General features: G+C 46.0%; 1 long non-coding RNA gene across 5 annotated transcripts in view; it reads left to right on the top strand.

The window, feature by feature from the left end:
• The first annotated feature begins 1,887 nt into the window (after positions 1-1,887).
• The window catches only part of LOC123619368 (uncharacterized), a 35,582-nt gene continuing 16,035 nt past the window's right edge, over positions 1,888-21,434 (top strand). For 3 of the 5 annotated variants that reach the window (XR_012498992.1, XR_012498991.1, XR_012498989.1), the window contains exons 1-2: positions 1,888-5,039; positions 12,453-15,123. This is a non-coding gene — a long non-coding RNA (uncharacterized LOC123619368). The remainder of the gene's footprint in view (positions 5,040-12,452; positions 15,124-21,434) is intronic. The other 2 variants (XR_012498993.1, XR_012498990.1) reach the window with 2 other exon arrangements.

The following is a 21,434-nucleotide window of genomic DNA, read 5'->3' as shown; positions in this document are numbered from 1 at the left end:
CAAATCCAAAATCACTCCAAACTTGCTTCCACAGTGCCACGTGTGGCAAATCTGTGGTCTTGCAAACCACCTGAAAAGAATTATTTTCCCTGCACACAAAAAATAATTGTCAGTTCTTTAAAGTTCAGATTGTAGAGGTTTTGAATAATTAAAACTTTTTCTATGCCTCGGTAGCACTCCCAAAGGTTAAATACGTTTCTGTTCTTGCATCTACAGGATAATTATGGGAAAGCGAGTGAGTTTCTTCTCTGAAAATACATGGAAACCAAGTAGTTATTTGTGCCTGCAAATCCTTTTGGGTAAAGAACCAGCAAGATAATAAATTGTTTTTGCTAAAAACAGGAAGTTTGGCAAAGATGCAAAAGTACAGCTAAACTTTGGCCAGGCAACCCAAAACATTGTGTTCTTCTTTGGAAGTATTTCCAGCAAGAAAAAAAGTGTGGAGTGCCTTGAATACATAGTTTCAGAAACAGTGAAGGCATCTGGCAATAGGAACTGCTTGCCAAGCTTGTGGTTGTGCTGTGCTTGCGGATGCGAGGATGTGCCAGTTTTCAATGACTTATGTCATGTGCAGCTGGAAACCCACGCATCGATAAGACCTTGAATGCTGCAAAGTCCAAAAAGATTCTAGAAACGGTGCCCCCTTCTCGCTCTCTTCATCCAAGCTGTAGAAAATCTCAAAGAAAAGAAATTTCTTGGAGTTTAGATAGAAAAAAAGCCAACCTTCAATTTCTCAGGGAAACCTGATCAAGGCAGGAGTGTTCAATCCGTTGAAACATTCTGGAAGTTGTTAGTTTTTTTTTTTTTTTTTAATTCCCCCTCCCTTTCCTCAAATTCCTCATCCTCACACTTGCCAGCTTTATTAATATGACTGTGATTATGTGGCATCTGTTTTGGACAGACCCGATAGGATTGTAATTTCTACTTTAGATCATCAGTCTGGAAAGACTTCAAAATGTGGGCCAGAAAAAATAAAGAAATTAACCCAAGACGTCTGGAAAGGAGAGCATTGTGCTCTGTCAGCTGGAGCCGCAGGGGACCCTGGGGCGTCCTGACTGGAGGAGGATGGGCTGCAGAAACGGCGCCCCGGGCGGACGGGTTGGCGGGGCCCCTTCCAGCTGGCAGCGACAATGGGAGCCTTTTGTTCTACACTGGGTGATTTGGCTTGTGGTTCTGATTTTAGGATTCTAGGAGAGGAACTCCGCACTTGAGTTCTTACCACTTATTTGGGACTGGAGGCAATGATCCAGCTCCCTTAGTTGCTTATGTGAGTGGTGGGAGCAGGAGGCAGAGTGTCCCATGAGGGTCCGCAAATGGAGCCTGTGCCTCAGGCTCGGGACCTTGGGGACGCCTGTGCTGGGGCAGCCGGGGCAGGCCCGAGGCAAATAGCCCCTGCCTTCTTTCTTCTGAGATGGGCTTGCTCTGGTCCCTGTTCTCTCTGTGATGGCTGGTTTTACCTTTGAGGCACCTATTGATTTTAATTGGAAACTGTTATCACATCTGTATCTATATGTGATCAACACATGTTGGCCGACAGTGTGATTCCTCTACCCAGGAGCCAGGTGGAAATGCCTTTGGTTTTCTCAGCATGAATTTATTCTTTTTAGGGACAAGTGCTACCAGCTCTGAGATTGTTATATTAAAAAAAAATCTATTTTTAAAATTTTAGTATAACAACTTACTATAACAAATAAAGGCTGTATATTTATATATAATATAAATAATATAATAATAAAGTCTTCACCATATATTTATATTTACCTATTCATAGATATACTGTATATAAATACATAATCTTTGTTTGTTGAATATAAAATAATTGGATTTTTTTAGGGATCTTGGAGACAGAAAAAGAAACAAATAAGAACACCCTTTAATTTACTGCTTAGACATAACCTTTATTTGCATTTTGATGTAATTCTTTTCCATCTTTTTTCTATGATTTTGTTTCGAATTATAAAATTGGGATGCTATTACACACTGCAAGCATTTTACCGTACATTATTTTTAAATATTTTCCCACTTCATTAAGCATAAAGATTTTATTTTAAAGGGCTTCATAACGTTCCATTCTATGAATATTCTCATTGGAGTTAAAGTTTTCCCTTTTTTTTTTTTTTTTCAACATCATGATGAATATCTTTGTCTGCATTTGTATTTTCTTAGGATAGAATTATTGGATTTTAAGGAAGTCTTTTTGAGAATTCTTGAGAGGTGATGGTTATTCTTTGAAATTATGAGGGATTTGCTTTTCTTAGAAAGGGAGAGATCTTACCACAACCAGGGAATACTGGCGAGAGCAGACTGGGTGCTGAAGTGACTTCTGGCAGAACTAGTGAGTCAAACAAACCACAAACAAAACAAACACACACACAAACAAATAAAATAAACACACTGTATATACACACTAGCTATACTATACATCAGTGATATAGTATGTATGTATATGTGTGTGTATATGTATACGTTTATGTATTTGTGTATACTAAACAAGGAGAGGGAGGAAGAAAACTCTGCTTCTCTCCCACCCTACTCACCTTGGATTGCTTTTGATCTCTAAGAGGGAGGGAGGGAGGGAGGTGGGAAGACAGGGGAACAGCTTTAGGGCAAGCTTGGTGATTCTTTGGGCACAAGGAACACTGCATGGGAGACCTGAGGAGCAGAGCGGAGGAGATGGCCTTTCTCCCCACTTCTGCATGGGCCCTGGCTCCATGCTGGCCCTCGAGGACTGAGAGCTTGGGTGGCTCCAGCAGGCAGCACCCTGCCTACACATGACTGCTTTCTTGGGTAGTACACGGTGAAAACTTTGAAGCTCCCTCGGGTGGAGTTCCTAGAAAGAAGGGTGCGTGAGCGGCAGGGAGCACGTGGAACAGATGCCCGCGGTCATGCTCCTGGCGGACGGGCTCGCCAGCGCTTGTGAGATGCCCCTGGGGCGGTGGGGGTCTTGGAACCGAAATCTGTTCGAGTGGCTGCAGGGATTGGACTTCGTATTTGAGCAACCAGGGCTTTTTTTTTTTTTGGCCAGTGAGAGGTGTGTTTAACTGCTGCTCCTGTGACTTTATCTGTGTCCACAACTTGGCCAAGCTGAGGGTTGTTGGCTTTCATATATGGAATACTCCATTCATCAAGATGAAGAAAATAGAGTGGAAACCGAAAAAAGAGGGGAAATGGTGATTAAAGGGGAAAACATGAAGCCGTGCAAATCTCAAGTTTTCAGAAACTGGAGCTTAGAGCTGAGAAGGAGGCTCAGACTTGCAGAACGTACAGGCTGGAAGGAACAGCAAGGTCCTCTTCCACTTCAACGCCCTCATTTTACAGAGGAGGCATCCGAGGCCCTGGGGGAGTTGCCACTTCCTCCAAGTCACGCAGCGAGTCTGTTGTGAGCCAGCGCACAGGTCTGCTGACACTTCACCCGGAGCCCCGTCCTCTGCCTGCCGCTGCCTCTCTGGTCAAGGACCTGCAGCCTGTAGGTGCTGTTAACGAGGGGGCAGTGCTCACGAGTTGTTGGTCCGTTTGGGCTCCTCTGACAGAGCACCATGGAGTGGGGAGCTTTATTTCTCACAGTTCCGGAGGATGGAAGTCCAAGATCAGGCACCAGCGTGGTTCCGGTGAAGGCCCTCTTCCCGCTGGCAGAGTGCCAACGTCTCCTCGTATCCCCGCTGGCAGAGTGAGAGATGGTGGATGCAAGCTCTCTCTACAGTCTTCTTATCAGGGCACTAATCCCATTCGTGAAGGTGCGTCTTCACGACCTTATTTACTCCTGGTCACTCCCAGAGGCCTCCCCTCCAAATACCGTCACACCGTGAGTTTGCGGTGGGCGCGGAGGGTAGCATCGCACACAGAAGGCACACAGGTGTTGGGACAGTGTTCTCCGGTCCTGGCTGCTTTAGAATCTCCTGGGAGCTTTGTGCAGCCCCGATGCCCAGGCTGCCGCTCAGATTGGTGACATGAGCATCTCTGACAGTGAGACCCTGGCATCAGTATCCCCCGGGGTCCAGCTCCCCCGGGGATGGCAGGCAGGGTCAGGGCCCCTGTGCGAGAGGGGTGGCACGTCGCCGTGTCACCACAGGGCCGGGGTCCTGGTGTTCACCTGGCATCAGGAGCCGTACTGCCCGCACCCCTGGCCCGCTTGTTACCTGGTGACGACTGGATGTGAAGTCAGGGTCTAGCCTGGCCGGTTTCTGAAGCTCCTCCCAGTTTGAGAACCTGAGAGTCTAAGTAAAAGGAAATAGACATCGTGCTTGAATAGCCTTAACGAAGCCCACCATTTCAATTCCTTGCGATTCTTCTTGGCTCTTTATTGCCTCCCACAGAGATTCCCATGAGCTCTTCATAATTTCTTAAAGAAAAAGAGATGAAAACGCATCAGGTTGCCTTGAAATCACTGGAGAGCTGCACAGGGCCCCGGTGTTTGGGGTGATGACTGAGGAGGCTGCGGGGACTGACTCAGGCTGTGTGCTCCTGCGCCCCGTTCCCCGCCCCCACCCCTCGGGGCCCCTTCACACTCCCCACAACCTCCCAGGACCTAGCGGTGGAAACACCAGCGTAATGCTTATGAAGTCACGCCCCACGAGGTTTGGTCTTGGAGCAGCGTTACGGCTGAAAGAACACAGTCCATGCAATCAGAAGTCATTTCGAAATAAATCAAGTCCTCTACTTAACTCCTCAGATGCCCCGGGGTGAACAGCAAGAGGGCCCCCAAGGCTCCCCGACTCCCCTTTCTTCCCTGAATATGCCCCCCGCCCCCACGCAGGCCGCCAGGCTTTCCAAAGTCTCCGCCAAGGCCCCCCGGCCTCTGCCTCCCACACTCCTTTTCTCCTGCTCGTTTTCACCCAGATCTCCATCTGGAAGCCCCAGAGTCTCCCCTCTCGTCTCCCAGAGGCAGGGCTGACCTCAGAGGGCGGAAGGAGGCGAACACTGAAGCTTAGAACGCTGGATGCAGAATGAGAGCAAAGGGGAGAGAAAGGCGGGGACCCCCCCCGGGCTGGCAGCGGTGACCGAGGCTGCTGGAGCTGGAACAGGCTGTTGCTGGGAGTCAGGTGCCCGCTGCCGGGATGGGGGTTGCGGAGGGAGCGAGGGAGTGTGGGCCTGGGCTGCTGGAAGCCAAGACCGGCTTGGGTCACCTCTTGAGGCTCTTCCCTTGCGCTTTTCACGGACGGAGGGGATACCGGGCAGCGTCTCAGGTCGGGCTCTCTCCTCGTGGAGCGTGCGGGTCGCAAACGCGGCGGGTGTGAACTGTGAAACCCGAGCTCCATCAGGCCCGCCGACTGCGGCACTTTGAGAACATGTCAGAAACAGGCCGAGGGAACTTGATTAAGGTTTCCTTGGAGTTTTCCTGAACGCAGGGCAGAGAACTCTCTTCTAGGGGGTTTATTTATTGCCCCAGTTTTCTTCTTCTTTGTCTGGAGCCCGTGGGGTCAAGGCTGAGGGACTGGAGGGAAAGCCCTGGCCACGTGATGTCATTTTACGGGCAGGGTGTCCCAGTCTCCTCCTCTGTGGATGTGGAGGAGATTCTGTAGTGTGAGGGGAGGCCAGGCTCTGAAGACAGCCTGGAGCCCTCTTTGGGGTCACACAGCACGTGGGGAGCTGGGTGGAGAGTCATGAAACAGACTTTACATAGAGGAGAAGGAACTACTGACTCGTGGGCAGGAGGGTACATACCCTATTCTGATGCGGAAAAGGGGAACGGAGCCATCACTGCCGACTGCATCCACCGTGTGTTTGTACCAGTTTTGCTCTGCCCAGGATTCGTTTTCTCTCCACCCCACTGACAGCAGCCTCGGCATCAGGGCAGAAATTCCAAAGCTTGGAAAGCCACTCACGGAGGCCCCAAGCCAGTGACCACAGGGACTTAGGGGAACGGGAAAAAAATTTCTCCTACAAAAACCTGTTCTCTACTTGGCAAGTCGCTGAGTGAAATCGGGGAAGAGACGGGTTTTGGAGCCAGATTTCCTTGGGCTTACATGATGCATTAACTTTGTGAGTTCAAGCCTCTACGTTTTTGCATCTGTACAAAATGCGTATTAATAATTTTCCCTACTTCATCCAGTCATTGGAGGATTAAATGAGATCACATTTGTGGCGTCTCTGGCACGGTGCCTGGCTTGTAGTAGATGCATAATAAATGCCACGTTTCTCTCCTTCCTCAGGTGCACAAACCCAGAATAATACTTCAAGGGAGTTTTTTCAAAGGATCAATTACTTTTGTTCTGCAGGACCGGTTCCTAGCTGGCAAAAATGAGTGTACAGGGTTGAGTTCTTTTTAAAATATGGGTGAATGTGTAACCTCTAAGCAAATAAAGTGGTGTTGGGTGTCTTCATGGTAGAGAGCTAAGGAAGTGGAAAGCTCGCTCCTGCCCTCTCCACATCTACAGTGAGGCTGGGAAGACAAGGTACATGCAACTGTCAACATTCCCAGATGAGGAATTAAGACATTCGTCCTGTCCCTGGCTTGCTTGGTTATTAAGGCTTCTAAACACACCGCCAGCCACCCTCAGGCAGCTGGTTCCCACAGTCCTCTTGCGTGGGACCGAGTGCAGCCTCTGTGTCCCCGGGTGACTCACCGCTGTAGCTCTGCTCTGGGCACCCCACACCACCACCGCTGTGGGCTCTGCTCTGGGCCCCCGTCTGCTCGCAAGTTTGCTAGAGCTGATCCCTGAGGAAGCTGGGGCTGAGGACGCCATCCAGCCTGGGCGCCAGCTCTTCCCCAGAGAGCTGCCATTTCCCTCCTGCCCCAAGTAGATCCATGGGGCACCTGTTTCCAGCCACCTTAGACAGTAACGTTCGTGATGACCAGCGTGGACTTTGGAGCCAGAATGCGTGGGTTCACGTTCTATTTCCACTGCCTTCTAACTATGACTTTGTGAAAATTCCTAGTGAAGTTTCAGTTTCTATGTCTGGAAAGTTAGTACCCATCTCGTTCTGAGGACTAATGAGAGGACTTAAATTTAGCATGCTCATAGCGGGCCACCAGGAAGTGTTTGCTGTTCTTAGCTCACGATGGCAGTTTTAGGTGGGAAATGTGTGCTGCACTTACCTTTTCTTTGTCGTATTTCCCCCAAGGCTGGGCCACTGGTCCTCTCTCACCTCCTCCTCAACTCTCTCTTTGGGTCCCAGGATGGGACACACAATCTTCAGTTCAGCCCTGCATTTGAGAAGGCAGCTTCCCTCCTCGTGGGATTTCTGTCTTTCATACCAAGACTTTGCCATAGTTTTCAAATCCCTGTGCTAGTCTGAGACTCTTAATCCTGGCCTCTAGTAAGACACTCCAACTGCGCAGAAGTGGTTCTTCAAATAGCCTGGGGCCTTTCACGCAGCTCAGGGGCCAGGGGTCTGCTCGACACCTTTGAAGTCCAAGAAAGGATGTTAAGATCAGGCACCCTTGAGATCCTTATTAAAACCAACAGTGGAAGCCATTTTCACAAGAATGATGCAAATGATAAATTCTCCTTGGCATCCAGAGAAGGGACTTCCAATTCTGCGCAAGGAGGGTACCCTCGTAACAGTCTAGGGTTTGAACTTCATCAGTGATGGTCTCAAAGGAGTCACTCTCGGTTTTTCCAACCATAAAATGGTGATGCTCTGGAAGGGTCATCCTGACTAGAGAAATCAAATACAGGCTTCAGGGCAGCCCCAGATGGGGAAGAAGGGGGGTGGGGGTAGGTAGAGCCTGGGTATTCCACGGGGGGCTAGAAATGTCTTGTCAGTCAGAGAAAGGGAGGAGAGCCCTGGGCAAACAAAGAGGGCAAAGTGGAGAAGATGGTGAGGAAATCAGAGGAGTAAGAGGACAGAGGGGAAGAGGGAAGGAACATGAGAAACCGAGGCGGCCATTTAAGATAGTGAAGGCAGGTGCACACAGACTGCAGAAGAAAACACGCTCAGGTCTCTAAGATTATGCACCTTCAACTGCAAAGCACAGTGAGCATCTTGAAAGCATCTTGTCTCAAGTGTGTGATACTTAGAAGTAGATTTTAACACTAAACAAGAAAATGTAAGTGAGAGATGGTGGGGCCTGGAAATGACCTCACAGGCGTGCAGTCTAGACCCTTTCTCTCCGGACACACAGACTTGAATTTGATGAAAATGAGAGTTTGTTTGATTCTCTACTATGATCTCATCCTTGACCCATGGTGGCACTTCTTGGAATGACTTCCAAAGGTTTCCCTCTGCCATATTGTAAGGTAACACCGATTTGCTTTAGGAAAGTGATTTAAAAATATATCATTGATCTAGGGAAATCTTTTAAGGTCTATGACATTCTGTGGCTCAGCAAGGTCAATTTTTGTTCCAAAGTCTTCAAAGAAAACCCTTCTTGCTATAGGTTTGATTGATTTATTTTAAATAGCAGTATTATTCCTTCTTGTACTCTGTAAGCCATCTTGGTTTTAAATTTAATTCTCTAAGATCTCCAAACTCATTTGACTCATAAGAAAGAGCATCAGTCTCTCTTCTGTAATTCCTTTTCATGGCCTAAGTCCTTCCGGTGCTCCAACAGTCCTGTTAATAAGGTGGCACTGCAGCAGGGTGTGATCGGGCACTTGCGTGGGGCCTTGTAAGAGGCTACCCTGAAACTCAGCCTAGTATCTGGCCTCTGGGATGATCTTAAACCTAATGGATAAATATTGAATACAAACAACTAAGAAATCATTAGACCACTTGCTTAAGCAACAGCAGATTAGTAAATTGAGGACAGTGATGCTAAGTGATGGATTTGATACTCTAGAGTTCGACCTCCGTCAGGGTTCCTGGGCCTGGGCCTGAACAGCCCTCCGTGGTCCCTCTTCATGTTCCCTCGTTCATCTCTGCCCACAAACTGGGCATCTTGCACGCAGGGAGCTCCTCACAGACGTCTGTCCTGTACCAGTTGTGTGAGAGACCAAAGCTCCAGCCCCTACGATGATGACCTTGTCATCTTGACTTACTTACCCCATAACCGGAGCTCCTCCTGACTAGAAGAGGTAAAACCAACACTGTATATTGTCCACGTGGTTCTGGATCTGTCATCAGACCTGCGGGGATTCAGTGTGTGTGTTTGTTACTGTGAGCTGAGGTGATGGGGAGGATTGGATGACATCGTGTGTGAAAGGGCTTGAAAAGCTGTAAAATGCAAAATCAGGGTAAGAACTGCCTCTAAGCTGAATGGAGTTAGAGGCATGAGTGCTACCAGAGGCCCATACACCACCTTTCTGCTTTCGTAACGACTTGAAAGGCCTGGTTTGAATTGAGAATATTGGGGTTCTTTGGACTTCCTTGGCCCCTTCCCACACCTCTTCCCTTCTTTTTCCAGCCCGTCTCCCCGTCCTACCGCCAAGGACTTTGTGTGGGCATCTTAGTTCACTGGCTCAAGCTCTCAACCTCCCCTCCAAGCAGCTGTGCCCTGGCTAACTCCACGGCCCAGGGATGTGCCAGGACTCAGAAGAGGGAATCAGAGTGGTTCTGTGTTTTGATGCTTTTGCTGAACCATGGGGGTTTTTTTCCTTTCCTTTTCTCTTTTTTCCCTCCTCCCCCTCTCTCCTTTCCCCTCTCTTTCCTTTGAAAGTGATTGAAATTTGTCAAAATGCAAGAGCCACTGGTCTGGGTTCCAAGAATTCGATCATTGTCCTTATAGCATTTTTCCTAGCACAGATGACCATGTACCAAAAATATTTAATGGCTGAAGAATGGATTTTTGTCCTTGTGATTTTTTTTTTTTATATTTCTGGAATTCCCCAAACAAGTTTCTATCCTCTGACCCTTTCCTTCTTTTCCTGGGTTTTGTTTCTATTTTAAACAAGCTGCAGTTGAGTAATACAGTTGAGACTTGTTTTAGTCTCAATGCAAAATACTATCCGCTGGTGTGTGAGTAACAGTACTCCTGCTATCAGTGATTATATTTAGTTAATAAAGGGCCCTGAGAATACACACAAGATCTTGGGGATGCAATTTTAAATTTACCTGGAGACTGCTTATTCCCTTATCAAATATTTAAGTGGCTTCCTCTCCATAGCGTGATGGCTTAAGATCCAAAAGGTACAGGAAGACATTAGTGTAAGAAAGTATTGATCTAATGCAGTTGAACCGTTGACGACTACAGAGGAAATTACCACCACCGTTAGCGAGAGTTGGAAGACTGGTTTTAAACTGGAGGTCACAACTTCAAAAATGAAAGATCATTTGGAATTGATGCTTTTAGAGGTTTTGCCCTAGTCATAACAGTCCCTTGCCTCCTTACACGGTATTTGGATATACATACTATAAAAATAAGGCCTAACTTGGAATAGCACAAGCCTCCCGAGGCATGACTCTCCAGGTCTCCTATGGAAGCTCTGTGCAGATTCATGCCCGTGGTTCTGAGTGGGTGAGTGCGGAGCATCGTGGGTCTGAGGAGGAGCATCGGGGGCCAGGCTCACCCAGGACTAGATGAGATCCTATGTGAGAGTCACTGGATCCCTAGATGATGATGTTTAAAAGGAGGAGCTGTCGTATCTCTCAGCAAATATTGTGGTCCAGCCTTACAAGAGTCAAAAAAGGCCAACATGAAATCAGAGCTGGCTTACAGGTTTACTCACCCAGGCTCCCCACCAACTGATTGATGTTAGAAGTTCCACCAACAGGGCTCAATCCACTAAACTTAAGGCTTTAATATCTATCAGTTCCATTTATCTTTTCTGGTCGAAAGTCTGGGAACCAAGATGGACATTTTGATGCCACTCCTTTGTTGCAGCTGTTTGTCACCAAGGGCCGCTCATGACACCGATACTAAGCGCTGACTCTTACAGAGTAATTACTATGTTTGACCCTATGCTAAGTCCTCCACAGGCATTTCCTCATTTAATCCTTACAGTTTATAGTAACCCTATGAGATACTGTTATTATATTTATTACACGAGAGAGAAAGTCGAGGACAGAGATGTTAAATAATTTACCCAAGATGACAAAGCTGTGAGATGGTGAGGCCAGGATTCAATGTGGACAGTGGGGTCCAACAAAACTCCCCCTCCGCCGTCTTCATCCCTCTGAACATCTAATTTACAGAATTCTTAGTGAGGACTTTAATTTCTACAGGTTTGGGAGTATAGATCTGAGCTGATCTTCTGTAGACGCTGTGGGATCAGAGACCCAGCTAACATCTGTTTTACACGCCTTAATAAAGAGCCAGAAAAGAGTGAGAATTCTATTGACTTCTGGGAGGCAATATAACAGAGTTCTGGGGGCCCTGAGTTTGAGATCCTAGGGAACAAAAGGATCCCCCAAATTGTCTGTACTCCAAAGAGTGTGAGAAAAGGAAACAATTGCCCCATCTGTGTAAGAATTCAGAACCCCACTGCCGGGCTGGTAAAAGGCAGTGATTGATGCAGGCAGAGATGTCTGTCCTTTACCAATGACCATGGCTGTTGGTTGCATCAGGGCCTGGAACAGCTCCAGAAGCAGGCTGGTCCTTGGAGCTGATCCGCCAGCTCACCCCCACCTCCCCTACAACCTGGAGCTTTTGGATTGAATGTCCCAGGAACCGCCGTCATATTGGCCTGAAGTTTCCAGTTCTACAAATCTGATCTCTCCCCAAGGCTTACCTTGATGTTGATTCCAAGTCTAGTGTACGGGGCTGACGATGATGTAAGAGACAAATGTTTGAAAACTGAACTTGGATCCTTTTCAGGGCTGTGGCAGAGTCTTAGGGGCTGAGTGGGTGGTGAGGGGAAAACTCAAGCCAGGAATATACCAGATTCTCTGGGACGTGTTCCTGCAAACTTGAATGCGCACACTGCCGCAATGGAGCGTCATAAGCTCCCCTTCCAAAATCATTGCCGAATGCAAACTGTGGTTTCCCCAAATGCAAAATGTGGGATAATGACCTTAAATGCTTTGCTGAACCTTAGAGGGACAGTGGTAACAAACATGTTTGCAAACTCTGATTATTCATGATATATTGCAACCGTGAGTTTCAAAGAATTAAAATGTAATTCATTTAAATGATGTAAATAAAAATCATTGTATTGCACTTAAAATACTGAACTAGATTTTACACCATCTTTTAAAAATGTATGACTGTCATGGTAATGCTTATTAAAAATGATCTTTTTCATGCTTTTTATGATGTTCATTGACCCTTTGCCTTGACTCTAGCCCAAGGGTGCCCAGATTTTGACTTTCACAGGCTGGTCAAACAAAATGTGAATAACAACAAAAACGAAAACAACAGGTACAGTAAATATAGTAATAACAAGAGGGGACTGACATAAGATTTGGAACTTTAAAACTTTTAATTTATTTTCTAATTGCATCAGTAGTAGCTAAGTGCATTCTTTTTATTTAAAAAATGTAAACAATGTTGCGTTATTTTCAGGTGTACAGCATAGTGATTCTGTTATTGTAAATCAACTATACTTCCATTTAAAAAAGAGGCAAAATTAGGGTTTAAAAAGGCAAATCTACAAGAAAGGATAAATGGAAACCTTATCATGTTTTTACTACAGGTCAGTGAAAATTTCATCAAGGATGAGCCTGGTGCCAGAATCTGATTTGGAGAACCTGTGCCTGAATCTAACCTCAAAAACAAAAGAACTCTTCTTCCGAATCGCTCTTCTGAAGGAAACAAGGGAAGATGGCAGGTCAGGGTGGCGGATTTCTCTTGTCTGCTGAGGTGCTTGCTGGCCCCACCTCCTGCTCCCATAGGAGGCGCCAAAGGGGAGAGTTAGCTGTGGGCCAGTCTGCGTACACTGCCTGGGACTGCCTGCTGGCACCAGCGAGCTCTGGCTGCTTGTTGCTCTCAAGAACTGCTGGCTTCTGAGTGTGGGGCTGCTTCCTAAATTGTGGCTGGTGTCCCTGGGAGTGTAGCAGATGAACTTATGAGGTGGCAAACAGACAAACCTTCTTCATTTGTATGTATGTCCAATATAATATATATAATATTCAGTATAAACTTCTTCAATATATAATACTACATGTTAGTTTAATATTCATTACAGAAAAAGAAAATCCAAAGATATTTAATATCTAATGGAAGAGACATGGGTTGATTGAAAGAAAAATATTTGAAATTGGATCTGCACATACCGACATAGAAAAAAAATCAACCAAGTCAAAGTAAAGGAGGTTCTCTCATGATTTCCTCAGCCTTTTTTGAATCCCAGTCTCCTCATCTTTCAGACGGACTCGGTAATACCTCCCTCACTGGAATGTCACGACGAGCAGATGATGCAGACCTTAGAAAGGGCCGGGCACACACAGGATGTGAATAAATGAGGTTTTTCACCTTCTTCTCTTCTACCCCAAGAGTCCCTTCTCTAGGTCCTAATCCAGAGTCACATTCTCACAGAGTTAAAAAATTCTGTTAATCAGACCCTAAGGTATTAACTGCCAACAATTCTATCTGCATTAAAATTGTGCAAGTTCTAAAAACTCTTGAATCTTCTACAGGAAAACCAATGAATCTTTTAGTGATGGAATTTCAGGCCCAGAGATGAAATTCTTGAGGAGGGAGATATTTCTAGAGGCAGAAAAAGAACACTATGCAGATTTTTTGTTAGGCCTGAATGGAGCACAGGAGAATCCATGCTTGCAGTATTTCAATGAACAGTTGTCACTTCCTCTGGGCCCAGGTATTTACTCTCTGACCTACAAGGCCAAGGCAGAAATCTATTAAGATCTGAAAAGAAGTATTTGTTGGAAAAAAATGAAACCAGCTATAGCTACTCATCTAGAAATAATCCAGGGGCTGTGCGAGCTCCTGGTTCAGTTTTGAACTGGGCTTTATTTTCCAGTGGACTGGAATGTGCAAAGAAGCCTGGCTTGCAGGAATCTCCCACGGGCCTCCCCGAGATCCTTTGTGAAAATGTAAGTTATACTCATTCTCACTTGGAGTGAGAGCGTTGTATATTGTCTGGAAACAATTAGAGGTATTTTTCCATTTTGATCTGACAACCTCAGACACATAGGCAATTGTGGGGGTGGGGTGGGGGTGGTTCGAAGTTCTACTGTTAACTATTTAAACAGTTAAAGTATTAAAACTGATTAAGTCGAATATGCTTGGAGCCCCAAAGGGTGGGTGCTGATGGAACAGGGAGGCTCAGAAAGGTTTAAAAGTCACCAGGAAGAAAAATCTTGGAGCTCTGGAAAATATTTTGTCACTGCTAATGATTTTCCAAGACCCTCCAGGAAAATAGTGTGACAATACAAGGCCATTGGGGGGAAGGCTTGAGCTGACATCAGAGGCTGCCTGGGGACCTGGGAGACTGCAGGTGAGCCCGGCATCACCTGGTTTAAGGTGTGACACCAGTACTATGACCCTGGACCAGACTGCAAAGAAAGAGGCTGCAGAGTGATAGGTCTTTTTGTCAAGGTGTGCCAGTCTCCTGGAGACTGCATTTGGATTGTTAAAAAGAGAATTTATGGTGGTTTACCTGTTGCTTTGTTTTGAAAGAAGGCTGGAGTGGAAAGAGGTCAGGGAGGGGTCAGGGCAGCCCGAAAAGTTGCTTGAGGGACGTGGCCAGTGTGGACAAGGGATCGGTAGAACCCGGGGCTACCTCAGCAGGCCAGGTTTGTGAAAACCCTTTTCAACTTTATTTCAAAACTGAAGTTAGAGGCAAATGTTCCCACCTCTCGGCTATTTGTCAATGAAGTCCAAATTGCCAGGTGCCATGGAGGACGACTGTGTCAACAGAACAAGGCTTTGCATCTGCCAAATGGTAGTCAGCAAAGGACCTCTCACGTTTGTGTTTTCACATCTCTGGTCTAGTGGATCCTTGCGGCAAACCTGGAGGGAAGTGGAAAGGTGTCGCCATTTCAAAGGTGGAAACATGGGGGCGCAGAGAGGTGGGGTGCAGAGCTGGTGAGCGGTAGAGTGAGGGTGCACGGCTGGTCCTCCGACTGCACTCGGTCCCTGTGCCCACACTGCGTGTGGCTGCCAGGCTGCCTCAGCGGAGAGCCTGGGCTGTGCAGTGAGCTCGTGGGGGCAGGGCGAGGTGGGGCCCGTAGGACACAGCCGTCCCTTCCTTTCCCTGCCTGCCTTTCTTCTTTCCCTTCTTCCTCTGCATGTGTCTGCAGCCTCCCGATTATAAAGGAGCAAGAAGGACAAGCGATCAGGGAGCAGAAGCAGAATACAAAAGCTATGGTGTGAGATGCCCAGGGTCCTAAAGTTCATACTGGGTAAGACAGCTCTTCAGAACACACTTTCTAAAATAGTAAAATTCAACAGAACATCCCTGCAGATCCATCAGTAGATCAGGTCAGGAAGAGGAAGGCATCTCATTTTTCCCCACTGAGCATCACTTAAGACCTTAAGGATCCTTGAAAATATACCCTCTTCTTTAAAAATACCAGCTTTTTTTTTTTCAAGGAGAGGTTGAATATTTTTCTTATGCAATAAGAAGCCAAGTAGCATTAAAGACTTGAACTGTTTCTGTGCTGAAGAAAGCTGGTTAGTCTTTTCTTAGAAGATGAATTTATGTCTAATCACAAATCTCTTAACTTTGATCAGAGACGAACCTTACCGTCGATAATATTTGTGCCTGTGGTTTGGGGGTCAGGTTGACAATAGACCGCTCCCATCCGTGATTCTGGAGCTGGCAGCCCCACCCCCGCCGGCCTCTGTGGAAAGCGGGGCAGTGGTAAGCAGAGTGGGCTTCCAAGGAGAGGAAAAGCAGGAGTGCCCGAGACCAGGTGCTGGAGCTCGGTGATTAGCAGGACCTTTTGGTCCCTGATTCTGCATCTCTTTATCCTCATCTCATGTACAACTTGAATTATTGTGTTTAACACATTTTCTCATTTCCTTGACAAATTTAGAGGAGGTAAGAGACTGGCTCACAGAAAAGAAGTAAGAGTTGAGAGACTAACAACAAAAGCAGCATAAAACCCCCAGGACACAGGCATGAGAACTACAGATATTCATCATCCAGGGCCGTTTGTCTAGCCGCAAATACTACCACCCACCCCAATAGGCTTTGAAGTCAACACAGTCCTCCTACCCTGTGTAATATTTGAACTTCCAAAGGAGGAGTCAGATTCGATTCAGCACACACTACTTGAGAAAACGGGAAACATATAGTATTACTGAAAATTATTTTTATCTAAATGACAATGAATCTGTTTAACAATAAGCAATAGGCTCTATTGTTTTTTAAATTGTGAAAAATACATATAAAATTTACCCTTTTAACTGTTTATAAGTGCACAGTTCAGTAGCATTAGGCATTTTCCCATTGTTGTGCAGCAGATCACCAGAACTTTTTCAGCTTGCACAACTGAAACTCTTAAACTCCGTAAACAACTTCTCATTTTCCCTTCCCCCCAGGCCCTAGTAACCACCATTATATTTTCTGCTTCTCTGAATTGGACTGCTCTAGCTACCTCATATAAGTGTTTTCATACTGTATTTGTCTTTTGTGACTAGCATTTCACATAGCAGAATGTCCTCGGGTTCATCCATGTTGTAGCATGTGACAAAGTTTCCTTCCTTTTTAAGGCTGAGTAATATTCCACTCTGTGTACAGAGCACATTTTCTTTATCCATTCATCTGCCGATGGACACTTGGGTTGTTTCTTGGCTCTTGTGAACAGCTCTGCTATGAATGTGGGTGTGTGGGTATCTCTTTGAGATCCTACTTCATTGTTTTTCAAAGAAGTAATCCTTCTGCTACTCAGAAAATAGGACTTAGCAAAAATAACTTTAAAACGAGTGCCTTTTTATTTAAATTATTTACAGAGAGCTGAGTTTTCTTTACAATAAGTGCTTCTGTGCAGGACCCTAGTAGCTGGGTTCGGGATGTTCCAGGACTGCCCATCTTCATCTCCGTCTCTGAACGAGCATCTCATTCTCAACCAGGGCTGATCCGTTTTTTTCCTCCAGAAGTTTTGCGGGCATTCTTTCCTTTCCACGTGCCTCTGCTTCCACCCCATGACCTTCTTTTCCCTAAACAGAGAAAAGTCCTGACCTGTCCGGGGCCCACCCCCGTCCTCACCTGGAGGGGACCACCCCCCACCTCACCTCATTGGTTATCATTATTATGTCATCCAGATCAATCGATGGGCACTCGCGCTGTTGTAACTGTCGCTTTGATCATTCGTTACACTTTGTTAGTCCTCATCAGACCCAGGCCCCACTAATCGGAAACAGCGGCCTTCCAAAAGCAAGGCAACCCGGTGACCAGGGGCAATTACCACATTGTTTGGTTTTTAAATTAGTCCCTTCTTGATGCTCTGATCACCGTCGGGGGCTGGGGACTCAGAGACCCAGGGGGTGCCTGCTGCTCGTGCCTCCCGCAGCCGGCCCGGAGTCCTGCAACACCCTGCCGCTGGTTCCCCATGGAGGGCGACCCCAGTGAGCTGAAGAACACGGTCCATGATGGAGAGGCTCAGCCTCCTCAGGAAAGGGAGTCCCTGCCGGGCTTTCTCACCCACGGGTGTTGACACAGAGGGCGGTCCCTGCCACACTGCCTTCCTCTGGAAGGAGCTCTGGGACCTGATCGTCAGGACCCAGCCACACAACAGCAGGGCTCATGGCTCAGCAGAAGCCCATTCCCTTCTGGCCTCCACCCAGCAGGGGTGCCAGATCGGGGTGAGGAGGGCAGAGGCAGCCCTTCCTTGGGTTTCCACAGAACCGAGGAGGAGCTCCAGCCTCCAGCTCAAATGCCTGGCCCAGCCCTACAGAGGGGTGTGAGAGGGCCATTTGGCAGGACATTAAAGGTCAACCTATGCATTTTCCAGCACATCATTGTCTTTAATATCAGTGTTTTCCCAAACTTCATGCATTTCAGTACTACTTCTATGTTTTGCCGTGCACAATGCTCTTTTTTATTTTAAAAGAATTATTTAAAAGGAACTATTTATACTTTGAACAGAAAGCAAGCATTTAAAATTTTTTTTAATTGAATTGTAGTCGGTTTACAATGTTGTGTTAGTTTCTGGTGTACAGCATAGGGATTCAGTTATACATATATATATATGTATGACTGTATATATAGATATTCTTTTCATATTCTTTTTCATTGTAGGCTATTCCAAGGTATTGAACATAGTTCCCTGTGCTATACAGTAGAACCTTGCTGTTCATTGAAAAGCAAGTATTTCTTGTCTACTTTTCAGCAATGATGTTTAAAAATGTCATTTATTCCCACACCGATGAACACCTGCCCCACCGGTTAGCCCACAGATGAATACCCCTCACCCCCCTGCTGGTCCAGCTATAGCTTCTGTCATGACTGGGGTAGGGCAGCTTGGTGGCCTCTGAACAGTACAAGTTGGATCTGGCGGATTACTATTGCTAATGAGCAATGGCAGTGTATCCCTTTTAAGTTAAGGGTTTCTGTTATGTAGGTATGGGAATGCCTCGTCTTGGAGGAATGACTCTGATGGTTCACTGACAGGCTGTGTGGAACAGAATGGGAGTGCTGGGCGCCGGGCATTTACTGAACTCCTCTTGGCCCATATGGGGCAATGTCCTGTCTTCTCATGCCTGCTGGGTACCCACCAGACCTGATGTCCTTTCTGCTCATCCTCTCCCTATAGACTCCACCCACTCTCTTCTGGGACACGCATCAACTCTTAAACTTTTATATTGGCCAGAAGATTGGCATTCTTCTGTAATAAAGCTTCTACTCCCAAGAGGTCCACTTGGGGAACTTCCACCTGTGTCCCAGCACATCCCAAGTCTGCTGTCTTAGATTTCACGTGGTGCAAGTGTGGCCCAAATTGGAGCATTTCTTAAGCTCGTAGGTGGAGAGATTTAAGTTCCTTAAGGGCACATTTCATAGGCAGTGCGTACGAAGAAATACATCAAGCTCCTGCTTTCCGTCTTCCCTCTCAAAAGCTGCAGTTATCAGGAGGGACACAGCTCAAGCATGCCTTTTGATTTAAGGTAAAAAGGAGATATTTTGCTTTTCAGTAGGGCAGAATATATCTTAATGTAGTAATTGAATTTAGTTCTATTTAGTCTAGTTTGATGGGGGTAGGTCCAGAGTGGGGAGGGAGGAATTGACATCGTTTAATACTTAACAGATGGACAGAAAACATAAAGTTTAGGAGATAAGAATGTCAGAAGGTTACCAGCGGCTGTGGGTATATAGTATAATGGAATTTATTGGAAAAGTTAGGCCTATGTTTGTTAATACATGTCTCTTTTTTATATTTTAGATTTACAAATTATTAAGAGGGAGAGCTGTCTTTTTGGCTAAATCTTGAGTAGACTGCTGTGTTCCAAAAAGGTATCTTTGTGTTTCATGTGAGCTGTGCCTTATCATGCAAGAAGATGCTTCTGCTGTTGAATGGTAGAGAGTTCGTGGCAGTGTGGTAGTAAGTCGCTAGCATATTAACTCTGTGAAGTAGCAGTCCTTGCCTTCTATTCTCAAATTTGGCTTTCTGAAGATCATTAAACAATTATAGGAGGGAGAGTAAACTCCTGGACGTGTGCGTTAATTTTCATGTCATGAGACATGAAACTCTACTTCTAAGGGAGCTCATTAGGCAAGGGCTACCTTTATACTCTGGAAAGCATACATTGCCACTGCAAGTAGAGGAAATTACCCCGCTGGAAGTTTCTAATAGAAGCCTCTTGGTACCAGCTCCTCTTGCATTGTATCTTTTACCTAATGTGGAATCAGGTCAAAATGACTGCAGGTGTTGAGGGATGATGTGAGCCTGACAGGAGGAGCTTAGCATTTGGAACCTTCACAGAGTCTGATGCAGTGACTTCCTCAGGGATGCTGGTCAGCGCTTAACCCAGGGATTCAGCCTCCCCAACTTCCCGGTGGAGATTCAATTGCTTAACTGTTTAGCAGGGGTTCTTTTAAAAGCAGCGAGTTAGTTATTGCCTGAAAAGAGGACTGAAGATATACTAGGTGTGATTACAGGTAAACTTAGGAAGCCTACTTCTATGCACACCTCCTGTAAAAACCATTAGATAATTCTTTGGGTCAAAAGGACAATGCATTAGGATAAATAAGGAGGAAATAAGAGAAGTCACCGAATAGAAAGTGGAACTCTTGACAGGAACTCCATGTGAGGTAGGATGGATTGGTTCTAAGGTTACATGGGGTTGCCAAAGGAAAATAGATTTGTGGGGAGGGCAGTAGGAGGGGAAGGATGGTAGGCTATTGATGAGAACCTGGCTAAACAATTGAAGCTCCAGGAACTTAAATATAAAACCAAACATGATATTTCCTTAAAGCATCAGCTTTTTCTGTCTTGGAAGCAAGTCATATTCAATCAACAATTATTTGTTCGGAGTCTGATACCCATTTATTAACTACATTACAGTTTGGGAGACAAACTAAAGGGTGAGAAGTAAGGCGTCCCAGACCGCAAGGAATTCGTAAACTCATCAGGGGAGCCAAGGGTTAGACAGAGCACGAGACTTGAAGAGAGAAATACAATCAAGCAATGTAATCAAGGGCAAGTGCTAAGTTTTGTGGGAAAGGGCGCATCTGCGAAGGCCGGGGCTCTTACTAACAGAAACTTTGCGGCTAATTGTCAAAGGTTTTACAGGGAGGTGCTGTCTGACTGAGGTCTTGAAGGCTTTTATTGCTCACCAGTTTCAGATGGAAAATTCTTCCACTGTAAGCCATTTCCGTCTCAGGTCAAGATTGTTATTTCTCACTCTTTCTTTGCAGATTCTTCAATGACTTTCCCCTTAAATACTGGTATCCTTCAAGTTTTGTACGTGACTGTCCTTTTCTACTCACAAAACCGAACACTAACAATGTGATGGGTTGAAAACTCAAATGAGACCCAGAAGTGAAAAGGTGCCACAAAAAATATGAGTCCGGTAGATAGGAGACAGTAAGGAGAAAAATGTAAAAGAAGAGTTTTTGCCTGCATAAAGGCATTCAAATTTAAGTTAAAAAATATATATATAATATAAATATATATAAATATATATATATATATATATATGTATATGTGTACAGAGTTCTTGCTCAGTCACCTCTACTCGCTGGAATTTGGTTTGTCAGTGCGTGCTCTATGATCCATTTACTGACTTCTAAACTTTGCTAAGCCTGAGCTCTTCTGAGTTTCAGTTTGATTGCTCTGAGTAGATCATAGTCACCTGCATGGGAGTCACCATGCATGGAATATCTTAAAACAGGGGTTGACCCTTTTGGGCCAAACCCAACCCCTGCTTCCACCCCATTCCGCTGGAACACAGCCACATTCCTTTACACACTGTCCATGGCGGCCTTGACCCTGTAGAGGCAGAGCTGAGCAGCAGTGACAGAGAGCACTCAGCCAGCGAAGCCTCACATATTTACTGCTTGACCTTTTATAGGAAAAGTTTGCCAAACCCTGCCTCATACCAACATGTTCCCTAATGAACTCATCCTTTTCTCCTCCACACCAAGCATCTATTTGCTCTGGAGTCCTCTGGTTCCTTCCTCTCCCTTATCTCCTTCATCTAAGATGTCCTGAGACCTTACGTTATTCGTACCTCCTGCCGCTCTGCATTTCTCCCACTCCCATTTCTCCCG

The sequence above is a fragment of the Camelus bactrianus genome, chromosome 15 (assembly GCF_048773025.1).
Source record: "Camelus bactrianus isolate YW-2024 breed Bactrian camel chromosome 15, ASM4877302v1, whole genome shotgun sequence".
In the NCBI taxonomy this organism is placed as follows: Eukaryota; Metazoa; Chordata; class Mammalia; order Artiodactyla; family Camelidae; genus Camelus; species Camelus bactrianus.
This window is presented reverse-complemented; position numbering and strand designations above follow the sequence as displayed.